At 37.3% G+C, this 20679-nt stretch overlaps 2 long non-coding RNA genes across 7 annotated transcripts in view; one reads left to right on the plus strand and one right to left on the minus strand.

The window, feature by feature from the left end:
- Window positions 1–19750, minus strand: part of LOC143665596 (uncharacterized) — a 112231-nt gene extending 92481 nt beyond the window's left edge. For 2 of the 5 annotated variants that reach the window (XR_013167102.1, XR_013167103.1), the window contains exons 1-3: window positions 19640–19750; window positions 16211–16458; window positions 13055–13105 (exon numbers count right to left, since the gene is read on the minus strand). This is a non-coding gene — a long non-coding RNA (uncharacterized LOC143665596). Of the gene's footprint in view, window positions 1–6065; window positions 7366–13054; window positions 13106–16024; window positions 16459–19639 lie in introns of those variants that run through there. The other 3 variants (XR_013167104.1, XR_013167105.1, XR_013167101.1) reach the window with 3 other exon arrangements.
- Window positions 456–13193, plus strand: LOC143665597 (uncharacterized). 2 transcript variants are annotated; one of them, XR_013167107.1, is made up of 6 exons: window positions 456–539; window positions 7768–7871; window positions 8538–8759; window positions 10004–10055; window positions 12675–12812; window positions 13019–13193. It is a non-coding gene; the product is annotated as an uncharacterized LOC143665597 (long non-coding RNA). The 2 variants fall into 2 exon arrangements; XR_013167106.1 differs by lacking the exons at window positions 12675–12812; window positions 13019–13193 and having other exon boundaries at window positions 10004–10492.
- Window positions 19751–20679: the final 929 nt, after the last annotated feature.

Genomic DNA, 20679 nt, shown 5'->3' on the forward strand with positions numbered 1-20679 from the left:
TACTAAAATAAATCAGCTTAATAAAATACAACTTGTGGGCTAGTGGGCCTGTGGCCAGGCAAGATTAGTTTTGTTTCCTACTGCCTAGATATCTGGGCTGGGAATGTCACCAGGATTAAAGTTGCAATGTCTTTAAATGGGCCAAGTAATTCTGTGGTCTTAAAATCTTACGCCTAATAGTGTTAATCTCAGTGCATTTATACGATGTTTTAATGATGTTCTCTATTGCCTTTGTTTAAAAAAGCAAATTATGAACTTTGATCCATTTTTTCCTGTTATTGTCAGAAAAATCTCGTCGCCTAGTGTACAGGCACTCATTTAATAATTAAGCTCAATGCCAAGGATATAATCTTGAGAAATACAGGCATGACCCCCTATCCTTTTGGAATTTAGAGCCTAACAGGGACAATGAGGTAAATGGACAATTGCAAAACAATATGTATTATGATGGAGAAGGCACAGCAGTCATGGAAGCACAGAAGAAAGATTACTTGGAGCAATCAAAGAGTAGGAAGGCTTTGTCTAATCTACGAATTAAGGTATAATCAGCAACCAAGCCAGAAAAAGGTAGAGAAATTAGGGAACTATTTAAGACAAAGAGAAGAGCATATATAAAATCCCAGAGGTAGGAAACCACAGGTTCAATGGAGGTGGGGAAATTTTTAGAGAGAAGCAAAGGACAGATCATGCAGAGCCTTCTAAGCCACTTTCAGGAGACAGACTATTTTTAAGGTTTGGAAGAACATATCAGATTTACTATGTAGTGAATGGACTAATTGAAGGCAAGAATGACAGATGGGGGGCCCACTTATGAAGCCGTTGTAGTAGGTCAGGCCAGAGGTGAATAAGGGGGGGGACAACAGTGATAAAATAGGATTAAAGAAATATTTAAGGTATACGGTAGACAGGACTTGACTATTACATGTGAATATGGAGGAGGGTGGGAGTGGGAGGGAACAAATATAACCCTCACTAGGTGAAGAGTGGTATCCTTTAATCAGAGTGGGAGCAAGGAATTGGGGAAGATGACAAGTCCAATTCTGGACATGCTGAGTGTGGGGTGCCTTCTGGCTATCCAATAGGGAGAATACATAATAGGCAAGTGGATCTCAAGTTCTGATGCTCAGGAGTGAGATCCAGGTTGGAAAAACATATTTGGAAGTCATCAGTTTATAGGTTTTACAGTTGTTAAATTCTAAAACCAAATGAGATTGGCTGAGAAGAATGAGTCTTCATGGCCATGAGGATTGGCCATGAGGTGCAAGATGGAAAGGGCCGGGCCTGAGAAATCTTAGCATTTAAGAAATGAGCAGGAAAGGAATATTCAAAGAGGAATGAGTAGAAAATGGCAGGCAAAGCTTCATGGCAATCACAAGAGTGGGAAGAATCAGAAAGAAGTGCTTAATAGTGTTCACTATGACTGAGGAGTCAAGTAGCACAAAGACTAAGAGGTGTCCACTGGCTTTGTCAATGTACAGACCATTTTTGACATAGAAGACAAGTGGTTCCAAGGGAGTATAGTGGCAGAAGTAAAAATATCATACATAAATAATAATAGCTAACTCTTACTGAGATGTTAATATGAGCAAATACATGTATATGTCTACATGTATATTCATATATATACACACACACTCAATAATCATAGTAATATTTTGAGGTAGGTACTATTATCCCCCTTTCTGATGAGAAATAGAGACAAAAAGAAGAGACAATTTGTCCAATATAGCCCAGTTTATAAGTGGTACAGTCAGAAATTGAAACAGACTGAAGACCTGAGTGGGAGCAGAGATTGAAAAGTGTAGACAATTTTTGAGAAATATAGCTATGGTTTTCTCAGATACACTTGCCTGGGAAGATTGTCTGCTTGTCAAGTCAAGCTATTTGGTAAAGTCTATCCAAATTTCAGGTTGAACCTTAAAAGGGAAGTAAAATGGAAACCAGGCTTTTCATGCAACATCTTCCTGAGTTTTAATAATACACTATTTTTTGCTGTCCATGAGGCCTAAAATTCAAGTGCAACCTTGACTAGAGCTGCTACAAGAATTACTCCAAGAAAGTTCTTTCAGTGGCTCCACTGAAGTAACTGGAGTGCTGTACACAGCATTTTGAATTCTTACTACATCTTTATGAAATTCCCAGTATGAGCATTTATTGTCCACTTAGAGCAATGTCCTTCCTGAAGCATCATTATGGAGACAGGTATTTGAGACTTTTCGGTTAATTTGTTCCAGCTTGAGAAATTAGTTAAATGAGAATTATTCAACGAGTTTTGGTGTTCATAATATGAGTGAAAAAATTACTGGTTTGTATGGCAGAAAAAAAAAATTAACCCATACTTTTCTTTTCATGTTTAAATGTTTTGGGAATACTATATAGCCACATTCATCATCTACTAGTATTTATTATACACTGTTGTTGGATGAGAAACCACACTGAATTGTTTGCTATTTTGATTTACTATTCTAATATGTAAGTTTCTAACATCATATGAGTAAGACGATAAGTAAAATTAGAAAACCTGTTTTTAAGTCAGATTTAGAAACAAAGGGTGATCTCTGGAGCTAAAAAAATGAAGAAATATCTGAATAAGGTAGTTAAGATTGTGACAGACCAGCAATTTTGGAAAGCTTAGGAATAATTATCTTTCCAATTTTTAATTTGGTGGTCTGCTAGCTGTCTCTTCATTAAAAAAAATAAGTTGCATTTACAAAAATGAAAACCAATAATGTTTGCAGTTACCTCAAGAGTTTTCTTTAGCCAAAATTGCCTACTTCTCATAATTGAATTTCCCAATGACAATCCCATGAATTTTACCGTCAGTTTTTCTGGACAAAGACACTCTACTCTCCCCCAGATGAAATATTTAAGGGATTCTAGGCACAACTAACACGGAATTGGGAAACACAACGGCTTTCTTTTAACCACAAAAGGCAAAATAATACTTAGTTGAACCACAACTTTCAGAAGAAAATAAGTTTGCTTCCAATATTCTGATTAGTTGCAGTGGCCATGTCAAAACAAGGTTACATTGTCCTTAAGACACCCAGAGATTCGCCCCTACTCCAAAGGCTCGCCTCTCTGTTAAGTAAAGTCTACCATTTCACCTCAGAGAGAGACTCTGATGCCCTCCTGTAGTGGCAAAAGATACATGGGGCTATGGTCACAGTTTTGACTGCAGACTTTCTCTTAGCATTGGAGAGCTGATTTTCAAAGGTTACCTTTCAAAAAATTAAAAGAAGACTGAGACAGATAAAATAAGGGCTCCACTATGCTGACTCTACTTTGTATACATATGATCCTTTAAGTTTCTCAATAAGAAACCACATCTCCAAGCAGAAGGAAATAAATACCAAAAATTAGAGTAGAAATTAGTGAAATTCAGATGAGAAAAACACTAGAGCACATTAATAAATCCCAAAGTTGGCTCTTTGAAAAGATCAATAAAACTAACAAACCCTTAGCTAGACTGACAAAGAAAAAAAGGGAGAAAATAAAAATAAATAAAATCAGAAATGATAGTGGATAAATTGCTACTGATCTCATAGAATTAAAAGGATTGTAAGAGGATAACATGAACAACTGTATGCCAACAAACTAGACAATGTAGATGAAATGGACAAATCCTAGAAACACACGAACAACCTACACTGACTCTAGAAGAAATAGAAGACCTAAACAGACTAATTACAAGCAAAGAAATTGAATCAGTCATCAAAAATCTTCAAGGACCAGATGGCTTCACAAGTGAATTCTACCAATCATTCCAAGAAGTATTAATACCAATTCTTCTCAAACTCTTCCAAAAAAACTGAACGGGAGCAATATCCAAACCATTCTATGAAGCCAAAATAACCCTCACACCAAAGCCAGATAAAGATATGACAAGAAAAGAAAACTACAGACCAATTTCTGCATTGAATATAGATGTAAAAAGGCTCAAAAACAAAAAATACTAGCAAATCAAATCCTACAGCACATTAAAAAAACATTTGCCATAATTAAATGGGTTTTATCTCAGGTTTGCAAGGGTGGTTCAACATAAGAAAATCGATTAATGTAATACACCACATTAACAAAATGAAGGGGAAAAAAACACATGATCATTTCAATTGAAACAGAAAAGACACTGAACAAAATCTAGTACCCTTTCTTGATTTAAAAAACTTAAACAGGAATAGAAGAAAACTACCCCAACCTGTTAAAGGGCGATTATGAAAAACCATCATATTCAAATGTGAAAGACAGAAGTCTTTCTCCCTAAAATCTGGAACAAGACAGATGCCCAATGTTACCACCATTATTCAACATTGTATTGGAAGTTCTAGTCAGGGCATTTAAGCAAGAAAAAGAAATAAAAGGTATTCAAATTGGAAAAGGAGGAGTGAAACTTTCACTATTTGCAATTATATGACTCTATATACAGAATGTCTCCAAAAACCGAAAGCAAAGCTACTAAAGCTAATAAACGAATTCTGCAAAATGGCAGGATACAAAATTGTTCTAGTTTGCTAGCTGCTGGAATGCAATACACCAGAGATGGACTGGCTTTTAATAAAGGGGGATATATTTCATTAAAAACATACAGTTCTTCAGAGGAAAGGCAGCTAACTTTCAACTGAGGTTCTTTCTTACATGGGAAGGCACAGGGTGATCTCTGCTGGCCTTCTCTCCAGGCCCTTGGGTTCCAACAACTTTCCCTGGGGTGATTTCTTTCTGCATCTCCAAAAGCCTGGACTGAGCTGCAAGTGCTGAGATGAAGCATGCTCTGGTTGGGCTATGCCACGTTGAGCCCTCTCATTTAAGCAGCCAGCCAATTAAATCAAACATCATTTATTGTAGCAGGCACGCCTCCTAGCCCAATGCAGATGTAATCAGCAACAGATGAGTTTCACACGCAACTGGCTCATGTCCACAGCAACAGAACTAGGCACCTTCACCTGGCCAAGCTGACACCTGAACCTAACTACCAAAAAAATCAACATGCAAAATTTAGTAATGTTTCTATGTTTCAGTAATGAGTCATCTGAGGAGGAAATCAAGAAAAATTACATTTACAATAGCAACTAAAAGATTCAAATATCTCTGAATAAATTTAACCAAGGATGTAAAGGAATTTTACATGGAGAACTAAAACTTTGCTAAAAGAAATCAAAGAAGATTAAAGTAAATGGAAGGACATTCCATGCTCATGAATTAGAAGATTAAATACTGTAATGTCAATTCTAACCAAAGTGATCTAAAGATTCAATGTAAGCCCACTCAAAATTCCAACAGTCCATTTTGCAGAAATGGAAAAGCAAATTATCAAGTCTATTTGGAAGGGTAAGGAGTTCCAAATAGGCAAAAACATCATGAAAAAGAACAAAATTAGAGGACACACACTTCCCACCAATAAAGCTTTTACAAAGCTTCAGTGGTTAAAACAGCATGGTACTGACATTAAGAGATTTATATAGAGAGAGACCAATGGAATAAAAATGAGAGTTCAAAAATAGGCCCTCACAGCTTATACCAAATTGATTTTTGACAAGGCCACACGTCCACTCAATTGGGAAAACATAATCTCTTCAACAATGGTGTTGGGAGAACAAGCTATCCATATGCAGAAGAATGAAAGAGAACTTGTATCTCATACCATATAAAAAATTAACTCAAAATGGATCAAAGACCTAAATATAAAAACCAGAACTATAAAATTCATAGAAGGAAAGGAAGGAACTAAATGCTTATGCTTAGGAAGAACTGAAAGTTATTGCAAAGACCATAAAACTTTTAGAAAAAAATGTAGGGAAGCATCTTCAGGATCTTGTGTTAGGCAATGGTTGCTTATACTTTTTACTAAAAGCACAAGCAACAACAAAAAAAATAGATAAATGGGACCTCATAAAAATGAAAGATTTTTGTGCTTTAAAGGACTTAATCATGATAGTGAAAAAACAATCTCCTCAATGGGAGAAAATATTTGGAAACCACATATCTGATAAAGGTTTACTATCAAGAATATAAAAGAAATATGACATCTCACAAAAAAGACAAATAAACTAATTTAAAAATGGGCAAAAGATTTGAATAGACATTTCTCCAGAGAGGATAAAGAAATAACTAAAAAGTACATGAATAAATGCTCAACATCATTAGCTATTAGGGAAATTCAAACCAAAGCTACAGTGAGATACCATTTCACGCACATTAGAATGGCTACTATTTAAAAGAAAACAAAGAGAAAATTGTAAGTGTGGGAAAGGATGCAGAGAAATAGGAACATGTTAAAATGGTGCAGCCAATGAGCGAGACCATTTCTCAACTCCTCAGAAAGCTCCATACAGAATTACCATATGATGCAGTAATCTCTCTGCTAGGTATATACCCAAAAGAATTGAAAGCAGGAACCTGAAGACATATTTGCACACCAAAGTTCACAGCAACATTACTCACAATTGCCGAAGGTTAGAAATAATCCAAGTGTCCATCAACTAATGAAAATGTAAACAAAATGTGTTGCATGCATACAGTGGAATATTATTCAGCCTAAAAAAGGAATAAAGTATTGATACATGTGATGACATGTAGAATCATGAAGCCATCTTGCTTAGTTAAACAAACCAGACACAAAAGGGCAAATATTGTATGATCTCACTGATATGAAATAATTAGAATCAGTAAACTCACAGAATCTAGAATACAGGTTACTAGAGGCTGGGTTGGAGATAGAGAAAAGGACATTAATGCTTAACACAGAGTTTCTATTTATGTTGATTACAAAGTTTTGGAAATAGATGGTAGTGATGGCAGCACAATATTGTGAGTGTAATTAACAGCACTGAATTATGTATGTGAATGTAGTTAAAAGGGGACATTTAAGTCATATATGTTACTAGAACAAAAGTTAAAAGATAATACATAGGACTGTACAACACAGTGAACCCTAGTATAAATAACTGACTATAGTTAATCATTTAACAATTGTTAAAATGTTCTTTCATCAATTATAACAAATACACCATACTAATGCAAGGTGTTAATAACAGTGTGGTATAATGTAAAGTAGGGGCTACAGTTAATAATGCAATTTTAATCTGCTTTCATCAATTGTAACAAAGGTGCCATACTAATGCGAAGTGTTAGCAACAGTGGGGCATATGGGGATGCTATATTTTTACATGGCTCTTCTATAAACCTACAACTTCTCCAATTAAATATTTTTAATATAATAAAAATTTTTAAAAAGCAGCAATGCTTCCAGGTAACAAATGGGTCAAATTCACAGAATATTGAAAGTGTAGGAGGAAAGCTGGAGAAGCAGGGTTTTCTTCTTTCTAATTTCAGGATGCAGTGTAACTGGGATACTTACAGGACTCCGGTCTAAAGGAAGAAATAAAGCCATGAAGTATTAGAAAAGTGCTAATATAATAACTGGGATACAACCTTCTGATTTCTTTCATTTAGTTTTCCTATTATTAATACTAAATATTTCGGAGACTGTTTTATTGCTTTTAACCACCTCGTTCCTCCTCGCTATTTGTTTTAATCATTTACTCCTAAATGTAAAATACTCATGTCACTGTGGTTATACAATCAAGTGATATCTGTAGAGAAATCTTTCAGTTCAAGTAATTAACATTAGATTCAAGGATATTGACCCAGTGAACATTTATCTTATATGGACTCTCACTAGCTACGACCCATACAGAAGTGTACTGCCCTTGACAAAGGGCTATTACCAGAACAAGGTAAAAATGCCATCCTCTACCATTGTCATTCCAGAGTCAGAAATCCATGCTGAAAGCACATTTCCACTCCATTCCCATTTCCTTTCTCTTCTGGCTGATGGAAAACTGAAGCATTGGGCCTCAGACCAAGCTACAAAGGTATGTAAAAAAAACACAATAAAAATGAGAATTTGAAAAAAGAAGGAAAAATACGTTTATATGTTAGTTTCTGATACATAGGAGTTGATTTGTAGCTTTCTGCCTCCCAGTCTTCATCTGCCTCTTCTTATGTCAGTGAAGGAGCATTCCACTTTTTGCTTCTCACCAATAACCATCAATCTTATCTATCAGAATCTTTCTTCAGAATCCTAAATCGGCTTTAGTTCTTCTTGGCACGAAGACCTGTTTTTTTCCAGAAACTGTACCTGCAACTAAAAAGCAGATACCCTGAAGTCTACATTCTTTACTCATTAAAGACAATTACTAATCCATTTTGGCTCCCAAAAGGTAAATGTTCCGTCATCAATTTCTTCTTCCATTTTCTAAGCAGAAACTCTTAAAGATACTTGGTGAGCACACTGTCCAAGACTCCAGAGTCAGCTGGTGCTTACTCTACCATAATTGATCTTCTTTTCAGGTTCCTTACCTATTCTGTTTCTTTTCTAGATTGCTTTGTCAATTCATATAATGCAACTATTCTTTCAACTGCATCATATTTTTGACTGCAGTAGCAAGATCGATGTCAGAGACTGAGGCAGATTTTTGGTGGCTTGGCTCTGCCTCCTGGCTCGTATGAGATATTTTCCTCTTTGTCATTTTTATCAGCTGCATCTTAAAATCTGGAAGGAATCCAGAAAGACCATTTGATCCATCCCTCTGTCTTCACACTGTTAAGGGATTCTTATTCCCATTTTACATCGAAGCAACTGCAGTCCAAAGAGGGTAACAACTTGCTGAACGTCCGTGTTAATGAAAAGCTACACACAGCCCACACCCCGTACGCTTACGCACGGTACTGCATTGTATTCACTTTTGTGACCATGAAAGGTAAGTAAAAAAGGCCTGTTTTATGCTGTCTATAAGTTTTCAGTCTTGAAAAACATCCATCACCTTCACAGAAAATCCAAAAGTTTATATTCCAAATAACAAGTCTACTAGCTATGGGACCTGAAGCAAACTGTACCACCCTCTCTAAACCTCAAACTCCATTTTCATTAATGAAGAAAATAATAACTATTTTCATAGTGCTGTTTTGAGGACTAAATGAGTTAACACATAGAAAGCTCCTAGAATAAGTACCTAGGACATAGTAGGCATTTGATGAACAGTAGCAATTACCAGTCACCAAATCCTAGTGATTTAGATATTTAGATAATTTCCCTTAAAGCTTGAAAGAGGTATTTAGGAAAAGAAAAATAAAGTACTGCTTTAAGTGCAAGTAGTAAATATGAAATATGAACCTAAGGAAATCAGAAACATAAAATATGAACCTAAGCAACTTAGAGACTGGGTACATAAGTAGCTTTATAAAGGGGTTATGTAAATAGCCATAAGGGATCAACAATGGACATTGGCAAAAAAGGGGAGAAGGTCATTTTGAGGTTTCTGTCTTCTGGTGTAGATGGTTAGAGATGAAAGCTTTGCTTTCCAACCAATGTCTGCTACCGGTACAAACTCTGGCATAAAATGTTTCCACTAGGTAGCAACGTAGTTTCCCTTATATTAACTGGTAGGGGTCTATCCACAATACCTTGCTTCTTCAATGCACATTGTATACATGTATATAAAAAGTGCTTATTTCAGGAAATGAAGTAAAAGCTGGAGCTCAGAGAGTGAGATGCATGCTATGTAAGTTGGGCTGAATACAGCTGCACCTTGCATGTCCGACTGCATATGATTTAATTCATTGCTTATATAGTGCATAGTATAGATAAAAACAACAAAAATTCTCTGACATGCTGCTCATTTATATTTAGAAACTTTCTAACTATTCAATTGTGACTGACCAAAGCATGTGCAAGTCTTTCCAAACTTCTTCCTTTCAACTTGTAAAGAATAAGCTCCATCCAAATACAAAGTTTTGAAATTTCTTGGAAAATGAGATTCCCTTTAATTATAGGATATGGATATTTCTACTTCCTACTAATGCCAGTATAGAAGAATAACAACAATAATTAGGAAGGAAGTTTACAAGACTGCTTCTCTGCAAAGAGCCCATTAACATTATAGATCAGCAAACCATTTGTTCTAAGAATGAAGATTCAGATTGCTTTTTAACTTTGTTGGAACAGGGTCACCCCTCTGCTGGTAAAGAGTACTGGATAGAAAGTGGTAGAACTTTTGGTAAGTTTTGAAGAACCAAGTCGCCATCCATTCAGAGTTCTGACAAGCTTTTTTTCTCACATCAGCCCTTCTGCATATAGAAGAACAATTCTTACTCTTGCTAAAGCTAGAAAAGTGAGGCATCCAGAGATACTGCTTTCCAATAAAGTAATAATGCTCCATTAGCTGTTTTGCTGTTACACGTTTTACCACAGACAATACTTCTTTAAGCTGCCTTCCCGTATGTGGCCCAGTGATAAATTTTATCAGTGGTCAGCGGGGCAGGGTTGCATGCCAAGCAGTAGCACAGTGGCTTTTTATCTAGCTTAGTTCCCCTGTGCCTTGCCCCCCACCCAAAGCAACATTTTCTTGGCATAATTTACGTTGTGGTATTTCTGTCAGTAGATGTGGTGTCAGCAATTTGTGTTCCTAGTGGAAGTTTACATGGAAATGAGAAACTTAGCCACAAAATGAAATTAAGGATGGAATAAAACTAATAAAAATTGTAACATGAAGGTGCCTGTGCCTACTTTTATCTAGTTTTTAAGAAAAAGAGGATTGTCTCTTTTCTGTGTAAATTTGTTTTCCAAGACTCAACTACTGATTCAAGTAGTATATATATATATATAGTGTATGCATTAATAGTTAATGCTAAAATTGTGTCAACACTTTTGTTATAATCCCCTGCAATTTCAGGGCCTTATAATACTGGCATAATAACATTTTGAGTTGAAATTATATATAAAGTTTTAGAGCCCAGAAAGTTTAATCAAAATTTGTAGTGGCAAAATATGTACATATGATGTTATATCTGTAAAGTTTAAAAAAAACTCAGCCCAGTGCAAATTTTAATAGAGAAATCATCTCTCTGAATAAATACTCTTTGTCCCCATATGGTTTACCATAATAAGATTTTCAACTATCTCAATTCAGTATATTGAGAACATTTAGAAATAGCCACATATTGCACTAGAAATGAGACAGGAGCATTGTTCAGCTTTCTTAGCCAAAGGCTCATGAGATAGTCCAAGCTCTAGAGTTAATTAGACTTTCAACTTCTCCATCCTAAAAAGGACTTTTATACCAACTGGAATCTTATCCATTCTGAGGTACCCTAGACAGCAGGGGAAGCACAGTTAGAGTTCTTCAGTGCATCTACAACCTCTTTCTCCCCATCTCATTCTTTTTCTCATGAAGAATACATTCCCCAAGAAGCAAAGCTTCACACAGACACTGAGTTCTCTAGAAGGAGATTCACTCCGTTATCATGGGAAGCTTCCTGCCATTGAATTGACAACAGATATTTTTACTTATATTTTCATGTGTTTTAAGTATTTTGGAAATATCTTACTGCACTTTTTCCCCTTAGCTAAAATTTTTTAGTTGATCAATTCATCATATAGACTGTATCCTGGAGTATTCAGTAATATTACTCTGAGCTGAACATAAAACGATAGTTATTTTATGCACAAAGGTGTTTAGAAACAAGAATTACTCCTGCGGATGATGCTTGCACTTCTGAAACAATTTTTCTCAAGCCACATTGGCAAGAAAGACTTAAACTCTATTAACTGACAATTTTCACCCTTTTGAAATGATCTAATGACCTGTCCCTAGTAATTTTGATAAAGATGAATATTTTGAAACTCAGTTCCTATGTCTTACATGTATCTCCCAGAGGCTTGCTAGGGATCTGCATGGAGAGCAGAACAGCATACATAGCTTACACATACCAAAACGCCAATATATATATATACATATATATTCAGCTTTTTAAATACACCTTTAAAATACTTCACCATATTTAGCCCTTCCTAAATATGTATTTACACAAGTCTACACACTGTGTTTACCTGGGAGACAGGAAAGGTCTCTCTGGTAAATAATATGGGTTTTATAGCCTTTCATGAAGGAATTTTTTGTTTGCTATGCAAAAAAATCAGCTACTCTCAGTTATAATTTAATAAAATATTTCTTTCCCTGTAAGTTTACTGCACAGCACTTGAGGTAAAGCCCTGCCATGTTTAAAAAAAAAAAGACAACACTGGCCTTAGCTCTGGATACAGAGTAGCTTTGATTCATTTTGCTAAAGACTATGGAGAGCAGAAACCACAGATATGATTTCTGAAAAACAAGCAAATAAAAACGTGCCAGATACACTCTCAAGTGAAGGCTATCGAGTAATTACTCTATTTCTCAGATTTTTAAAAAAACTGGAATCTCTAGGAATATCCAAATAATATAAACTCCCTGAATCTTCTAGATCATTTGCCTTCATTTTGCAATTCATATTACATGAATAATATAACTAACTCATAAGCAAAATAGTATTAAATTCAAATATAACCAAGTTCTTATTTAAAAAAAAAAAAGCAGCAGTGCCCTGAACCCTAGGACAATGACAAAATCTGAGGTTTAAGGGCATATACATAGTCTATGTATTTGCAAATACATAGTCTAAGGAAATGTAGTTAGTTGGTCTTATGCTTTCTAAGTTGTAAAATGGGTTGTGACCTACCCTAGGACGAATGAATGATGGAGCTGTACTCAGATAATAATGGCTGATATTAACACAGACAATCTATCCTTTAAAAAAGACAATTATTTATCTTCTTTTTTTTCTCTCTCTCTCATGGGCAGGCACTGGGAATCGAACCCAGGTCTCCGGCATGGCAGGCAAGAATCCTGCCACTGAGCCACTGTGGCCTGCCCTATATACCCTTTTTCAAGAAATGTGAAATAGATAAAATGAAACAGAATGTGCCTGGAATTGAAGAGGTGAGCTGTTATTTGGGAGGGTCTACATTCCCTCGCCCTGCCTTTCCTCTTCTGGAATCGGAGAGCTTAGAGATCACCTAACAGTAACCAAGTCTTTCTAGGCTTTCATGAGTCACTTCGGGGTCCCCCAAATGTATATTACTTCATTTGAAGCCCTATATAGCCTACAGAGGGGATCTCTCTGAAATGATCATTCTCCTATCTAGCTCACTTCCTTCCAGAAGTAACAAGACTTGCAGTACCTTGGTTCTGGAACCACAGACGATTTTCCTATCCTCAGCGGACTCTGAGACCTACAAGACAAAAAACAAAAAGAGAGAGATCCCTTACATGAATTCTGAAGACGCTTAATAAATTACAGCTTTACATTTCAAGGATTCCTCTTCTCTTTCTTTGTCCTTCAAGAATTTTCTTTCAGTATCTTCCTGTGCATGGGTGCCTGTACACAAAATGTATGAGTTTATGTCGAGGAAGTGGGAAATAAAAGCATTTGGGGTAAGCACTAAAAAGCACTGCACTTTTGTTTTTTTCAGGATAGAAATATATCAGTTCTTTTTTTTAATGAACCCAATTTAAAACTGGGTTCTACATAAAAGTCACATGCAAAACAGGTACTTGCATGTATTCCTAAATACAGTTTTATATATATAATTTATAATATAAATAAATATACATAATAGGTGTGAAAATGTTTGTATTTCAAATTCAGATGCTTCTGAGTCTTTCTCTTTCATTTATTCTCAAATACTGAAAGATGAACTTTATTGTATTTTAAAGGCTTAAAATTAAAAAAGAAGGTACACTTTATTACATTTTAAAACAAACCAAATTATGGTTCTGTTATCTTTAAATATTCTGGAAATTTAAATACAATGATATGCTTGATGAACATGGAATAGAACATTTTTGCAACTAGGTCATTCATTCAAATGTGATCCAAACAGTACTGAATACCCTACAGCTGCCTATTATGAGTATCTAAAATAAACTCAACAAATAAATATCTGATTATATTTCCATATAAATTTTATACCTACTCTGCTAATTGAAATGGAACACAATGTATTATTAATGCATTTCATTTATACCTTTGAAAATTATTCTATAGCATCTTACATTTTCACAAAAGAAATCATAAATTCATTGTCACACCAATAATTTCCGCACATGTGCTCCAAAGGGCACAAACAATATGTTCCCCAACTTCTGAGTATGAACTGGCAGGACATAATTCTTCTTTCAGCCCCATCCTAGATTCTCACATACCTATGACATGCAGTTTGGAAATATCACTCCTATGCACGTCAAATCAATCCTGACCACCACGGTGAGCTATGTCCCCAGAACACAGAAAGAATTAATTAATGAGCTAGGTCACTGACCCCTATGCAGGAATCAGAGCCTGTTTGAAGAAAGAAATGATTTCTGCCTCTTAATATCTCTCAGAAATCTAGGGGAATACAATTACTCCTTTTCATTTATTTCTGACCGGCCGCTCCACACCTATCCTTGCTGGTCTGGGCACAAGTTCAGAGTGCCCAGCTCAAGTGACAAACATCTGCTATGCTAAAAATTGCCTCTCCCCATCTCCTCGCTTGTTTTCCTGGAAACAAACATGTGCCTTTCGACTCTGCTTTTCTTCCCTGAGGGCGCTTTTCTGAAGCCATAATAAGATTCCAGAATTCTGGAGTTTGGTTGGGAACCTGAGCTCTGCATTTACTGGAGGTGAGGAGATGGCAGGCAGAGGCTCAGCTACAATTAAATCAAGAGAGTGCAGCGTGGCTGCCAAATGCAATCTTACATGTACGTTATCTAAAATTCTTAAGTGACAGTCCCAATCTAGTCTGTTAAATCAGCCCTAGATTTATTGTGTTTAACTCTCAATACTACCCTATAGAGTGCAATTGAAAGCACTGGGACTCTTTCGGTGGGGGGTGGGAGAGGAAGGGTGGTGTGGAGAGGGAATTTGGAATCTCCTTCAAATATCTGAGAGACTGTCATGTGGAGAGTGATGCGGCCTTATTCTGTGTGGGAGCCCACAGGACAGAGTCTGGCTGAATATAAAGAACTTCCTGAGTTGTGCTGTCATGAAATGGAAAGGACCGCCTCAAGAGGACCAGAGCAGAGCTCAGGCATAGGTAAATTGGCCCCTTGGGGTTAAACTAAATGACCTTTAATCTTCTTTACACAGCTGAAACTGTGTGACTCTACAAAGCCAAGCCAGTCAGGGGAGTTCCAAGTGTGCTCACCAAGCAGTTTCCGACTACTTTCAGAATCGCCCCAACTGGATATACCCTCACTTTGGTCCTGAGTCTAGAATTTCTTACAAAGAGGCTAAATTCCCCACAGTGAATCTGACAGTGAAAAAGGTAGTGGGATCTCAAATCAGAGAGCCCTGGTTTAGAATTCTGACTTTTCTGTATTTCCAGTTGCGAAAATTTGAGGAAATCAGCAAGACCAACAATCTTACTTATAAAACTGAGTATAAATTATTTCCATTTCACAAGGTGGTTATGAGTAAACAAAAGCATCTATATACTGCTTGGTATCTTTAATAGGTGCTTATCACCTACACTGCAGCCTATAAAGCCTGTCCCTACATATCAGGGAGAAGCATGATCGTATTGCAGTAAGTTCTGAATATGTCAATTATTTGTTTCTAAAAAGGTTCCCTTTTCCATCAAGAACACACGAATTCAGAGTAGTTTGCAAAAGGAAAAAGTCTCTACTGTGGAAATTATGAAATAAACATATAAAATATTGTAAATGAAATAGTAATCACAGTGATGCACTTTATCAAAATTTAAATAAGATAAACAATGCCAAGTCAGAGGAAATCATTCTCTACTAGCTGTCAAAATCCTTTACATAACTTTTTCTTAATTTCACGAGTTTTCTAGTAATGCAGAGTCCATCTGATTATTATTCCTTTTCTTTTTTTATAATCAAAGCACTTAAAGATGGAAGCACTGGTCACAAGAACAATGAGAATTGCCTGATTTCCCTGCTAAGAGATATTTTCACTCTTGGCATATAATTCTGAAATGCCCAACTAAAACTTTTGAATTTTCATCTACGAGAGGGATTATATTCACATGTAAATGGCTGCTGGGTTTGATCCAATTAAACATCTCATGGTGTAACCCTCTATGAAAATGTTATGTCTAATTTTCTCAGTATTGAATCCACTCACATTATTAACCTATACTTACCATGACGACATCATTGAAATTAGAATCAAATATCTGTTTGAGCTGGTCATTCTTTACCACATACACGGGGTCCTTCTGAAATGAACTGCGACTTTTACCATCCTTTGTAGGACACGAACACAAGTTTCTAGTTTCTTTCCAGTTTGAATAGGGACATGCAATTCACACTTAGCCAGCGCCACTTACAATTCCTACTTGCAGTGGACTGAACTGCGTACCCCAGTGCAGGGATTTCTTGGTCCTGGTCCACATTCTGGTGGCTGTGGACTCATGTTAAATAAGATCCCTTCAGGCTGTTATTTCAGGAAAGGCGTAGCCCAACTGGATCAGACTGGGCTTTAATCTGGATTACCAGAGTCCTTTATTGGCAGAGTAGATGTCAGATGGAGACAGAAGCCATGGGGAACAGCCAGAAACTGGAAGTCAAATGGAACCTGGAGGAAAAAAGAGACGATGTCACCATGTGCACTGTCATATGAGGGAAAAGCCAAGGAATCCTGGCCAGCCAGAAGACACAAATCCAAGGAGGAATCAAACCTTTAGCCTCTGAAACTGTGAGCTGATAAATTCCCTGTTGTTAAGCCAAAATTTTATGGTACTTGTTTTAGCAGCTAGGAAACTAAAATTCTATCGAAATTCTGTATGCCCAAGAAAAGATGATTAGATTTGATGGATGTGTTTACTCCTAACTTAGAAGGGAAACCTTCAATACACAGCCAACGGGAGGCAACTTTTACAACTGGATAAAATTTTTAGGCAACCTGGTTATAATATATGACTTGATGCAGCATCCAACTATTTGCAGTTGGCAGTCAGGAATGCACGTTCCAGGAACACAAAACTCTCACTTTAGCACCAGTGCACATGAACATAGGAGAAGAGGCAACTTGCCCAAAGGCGTAGGCTTTGGGACAACTACTGGCTCCCAGCCCCAACTTTATGTGGCAGTAATTTCCCTGCCCAAGAGGCAGAGGGCCTCTCCTTGACACACAATCTCTGCCTTGCCTCCCACATACAAACCCACAAGAAAGTATGACCCAGTGAGTATTAAGAGGGAAGCCTTGACCTGACCACACAGTAATTCTGGAGCATGAGCAGTAGCCACTGCCATGATCCTGGCAAGAGTTTCATTGTATCCAATTTAAAGTGGGCATAATAAAATTCTTTTGTCAGGAGCACTGGTGGAGCATTGGCAGTTGAGTGCATATTCTCCCCTTGGTAGAAAAGACGACAGAACTGCATGAAATCTATGCTTTGGCAGCAAAGGAACCTGGTGTTAGCATTTTTCTAAACTGAAACAAGACAGATGATTTGGCCTGATACTTACAAGCTATTTGATATGTTAAATCACCTCTAAAAATAAAAATAAAAGACTTGAAGAAAGTTGTGAATCTCATAAAAAGTAAAAAATGATTAGATAATAAGTTTTTTTGCTTGTAAAGAATGCGTTTTAAAGCATGTTGAGAAGCAGAGGGGACTAAAATATAGAAATGAACATCTAAGATGTTTTAGTTTGTTCATAATTCAAGGTATGAACAAGTATGGACTGGATCCCACAACAATTTGGGAAGTATTCCATCACGATCTGTCAAAAGCTCTTTTATCCAGTAAGCTATTACCAAGTTCAGTAAATACCAAGCACTAAACTAAGCACTAAACAGACACAAATATAAATAACACCTGCCCTTACAAAAAAAAAAAATCTATTGAGGGTTGAAAGACATAAACTGTCTGGGTAGCAAAGGATAAGTGGCAAAATCTAGAGAAATTTGATTAAAAGTGTTAAAAAGAAAAATATATATGTCCAAGAATCATTCATATCTCTTGTTTCCAAATTTCTCAGTGTGACACTGGGTTTTCCCTTCTTTCTTCTCTCTATGCTGTTAAATTGCTTCCTTGGTCTGTGACACTGTCTCACTTTCCTACAAAGTCAGGATCGGCCCACCTCTCTTTTTCTCAAGTAGTTTCTGACCCACTGACCCAAAGAAGACATGCATAGGATCAGAACAGGTTCAAGCTGAAGACAACACAGACCCAATGCTGCTTCCTTTAGGAATGTATCAGAATTTCTCTTTCTGGAATTTTGTAGTTTTTCTAAGAACCCAAATAAGTACAGAGGAGAGTTTTACTGAAGGTTACCTCTCATCTCAGGGAGCAAGATTCTGGAAATAAAGAGAAAAACCGGAGCAAAGTGACTATTGTCCGAGTTCCTGGTGCAAAGCGGTGAAGCCATTTCATTATTTGTTGTCTAATTCCATCTCAAAACTGTATTTGATTTGAAAAACACAAAATCTAGAGATGCTTCACACAATTCAGGACAAAGATGTAGAGTATGTAGCAGGCAGTGTGATAAAAACACAAAAATGTATAAATCTTTTCCCTAATACAACCAAGATTTAAAAAGTCAAATGAAGAACCTGTCAATGGGGCTGAAATTGCACCGCTCAAACCAGGCTCAATGTTTATAAATGAGGAAGAGCCAAACCAATAAAAATATTGCGGTATTGATTCTTTATGGTCTCAGTCACACCCACCTCATCACTTAACATATTTTTTCTCCTAATATGTGTTCAATCCCTTTTGACATTTTGGCTCAGAGCTTAGATAACAGAGCCAAACCATATCCCTTTGGTTGGATTCAAGTTTGGCTGGACTTTACATGACTTTGACATATTAAGAACCACTCTCACAGAACATTTACTATAATAATAAAGACAGCTACTTAACAGATAATAAGAATGAGCATTTCTGGATTGGTTCTATGAGCCAGTCACTGTGCTTAGAGCTTTATACGCAGTATGTTATTGTAATTCTCACAATAACACCATGAGGTAGGTAGTTTTGCTCCATTTTACAGATAAGGGAATTGAGGAACAGAGGTTAGGACTTGCTCAAGGTCACAGGACTAGCACATGGTAGGACCTCAATTCTGTCAGTCACATTCAAACTGCTGCCAGATCATAGGTTGTTCTGCTATACCTTGAGGCAGGACAAATTAGGATTACTGCTTTGGAGATTTAGAAAACCTCACATTGCTGCAACATGGAAAGTCTAGCCAATGCTCCCTGAGGGGCCTGAGTAGGAAAAAGAAACATGCAAGGGAACACCAAACTCCCTCCACCCACACACCCCCACCCCCACCACCACCCCCTCACCACCACCTCCAACAGGAGCGAGAAAAAATTAGCATGGCTGCACGCACACATTACTGGTTACTTTTTGCAATCTGTGATTTTTTTTTCTTTTTGAATGTAGCCAATGTAGTCTGACTTCCCGTGTATGCAAATACTGGGAGAGAGATTGCACAAAGTGTGAGTTACCTCAGGCCAAACCCAAAATAGCCCTGGTCCTCACATGCCTGAACTTCAAAGCCAACCCCATTCTCTGCCGCTGCTGCTACTGCCGCTAGCCGCTGTGACTCTTCAGTGGTCACAAACCAAACAGCCTGGGTGGTCCGCGTCCCCCTCCCCCATCCAAGTGTTCCCTGAGCTGAGCAGTCGACCACATGAGGTGGGGCAAAGAGAGGAGAAAAAAGATAGAGCTGATAAATGCACCCTGGGTTCCCTGAACTCCCCCTTGGGGAAAGTCAACCATATATAAACCAACTGTGCTTACACAAGGCAAATCTCTTCAACAGTACAGCACTGTCCTGCCATGCCGACGGCCCGTCCTCCCTTTACAGTGTAATACCACGGGCAGCCACGTGGACCTTCATGGGCGGGGCGGTGGCGGCAGAACCGGAAGCAGAGACCCAGGTTCCGCTTCCGGCTGTGTCACTCACAGGTTCCAATTGCTATTCTCTCTGCCAATCACTGCTCCTTCTCTTACGTTTCTCTAGGGATTGGGCTCTTGGGGTTGTTCATTTTTGTTTTTTGTTACTCCTTTTTGTCTGAAGATGGAGGGAAAAAAAGCACAAAGTATTTCTTTCAAATTTTCCTCAGCCCCCTGGCTCTATTATATGGTATTGATTTGCAGCGAGTTGGTTTCAATCTTCAAGAGAATTCAAGTGGAAATCAGCTTTAGCTTCTTCTGGAGAGCTAGCTAACCTGAAGTCTTACGTGTGTGGAGAGAGAACAGATTTTTAAACTCAGGATTACTTTTCAATGGAATCAGAAATTTTGCAGTAATCTAATCTCAGCTCCGTATCCCGACAATCCTTTTGGTCCACTTTCAGTGTGGCTTTAATTTGAATGTCCTTATCGGGGAAGACATTGTAGAAGCAGAACCACTGGCATATGCAGTTCTGGGGAAGCTACTTTTCTTTATGAAACCCTTGAAGACCATCCCTGGCATCTGGAAGAATACAAAGGTTGTCTGAATTAAAACCTGGTCCCTGGATGTTCTAAGAGTGTATGGGACTGGGGGAGAGGAAGAACTGGCTTTTCTTTGAAACTGGAAAATAAAATACCGTTGGCACCTTTGTCCAGCCAACACAAAAGGATACACCCGGGTTGGAAGTTGTTACATCTAATCATTTTCTTCCTAGTTTCCTTTGTTGTGAGTTCTAAGTTGCTTTGTGCCCTTCAATCCTTTACAACTTTTACATTTCTTCTGCAAATCTATAAAAATAAATAGGCCATTTCCAGATTACCAGCCAGCAACACCACACCCTGTGTTATAGCTGATGATAAATCAGTAAGAGGCAGGTAGTCCCT

The sequence above is a fragment of the Tamandua tetradactyla genome, chromosome 21 (genome assembly GCF_023851605.1).
Source record: "Tamandua tetradactyla isolate mTamTet1 chromosome 21, mTamTet1.pri, whole genome shotgun sequence".
In the NCBI taxonomy this organism is placed as follows: Eukaryota; Metazoa; Chordata; class Mammalia; order Pilosa; family Myrmecophagidae; genus Tamandua; species Tamandua tetradactyla.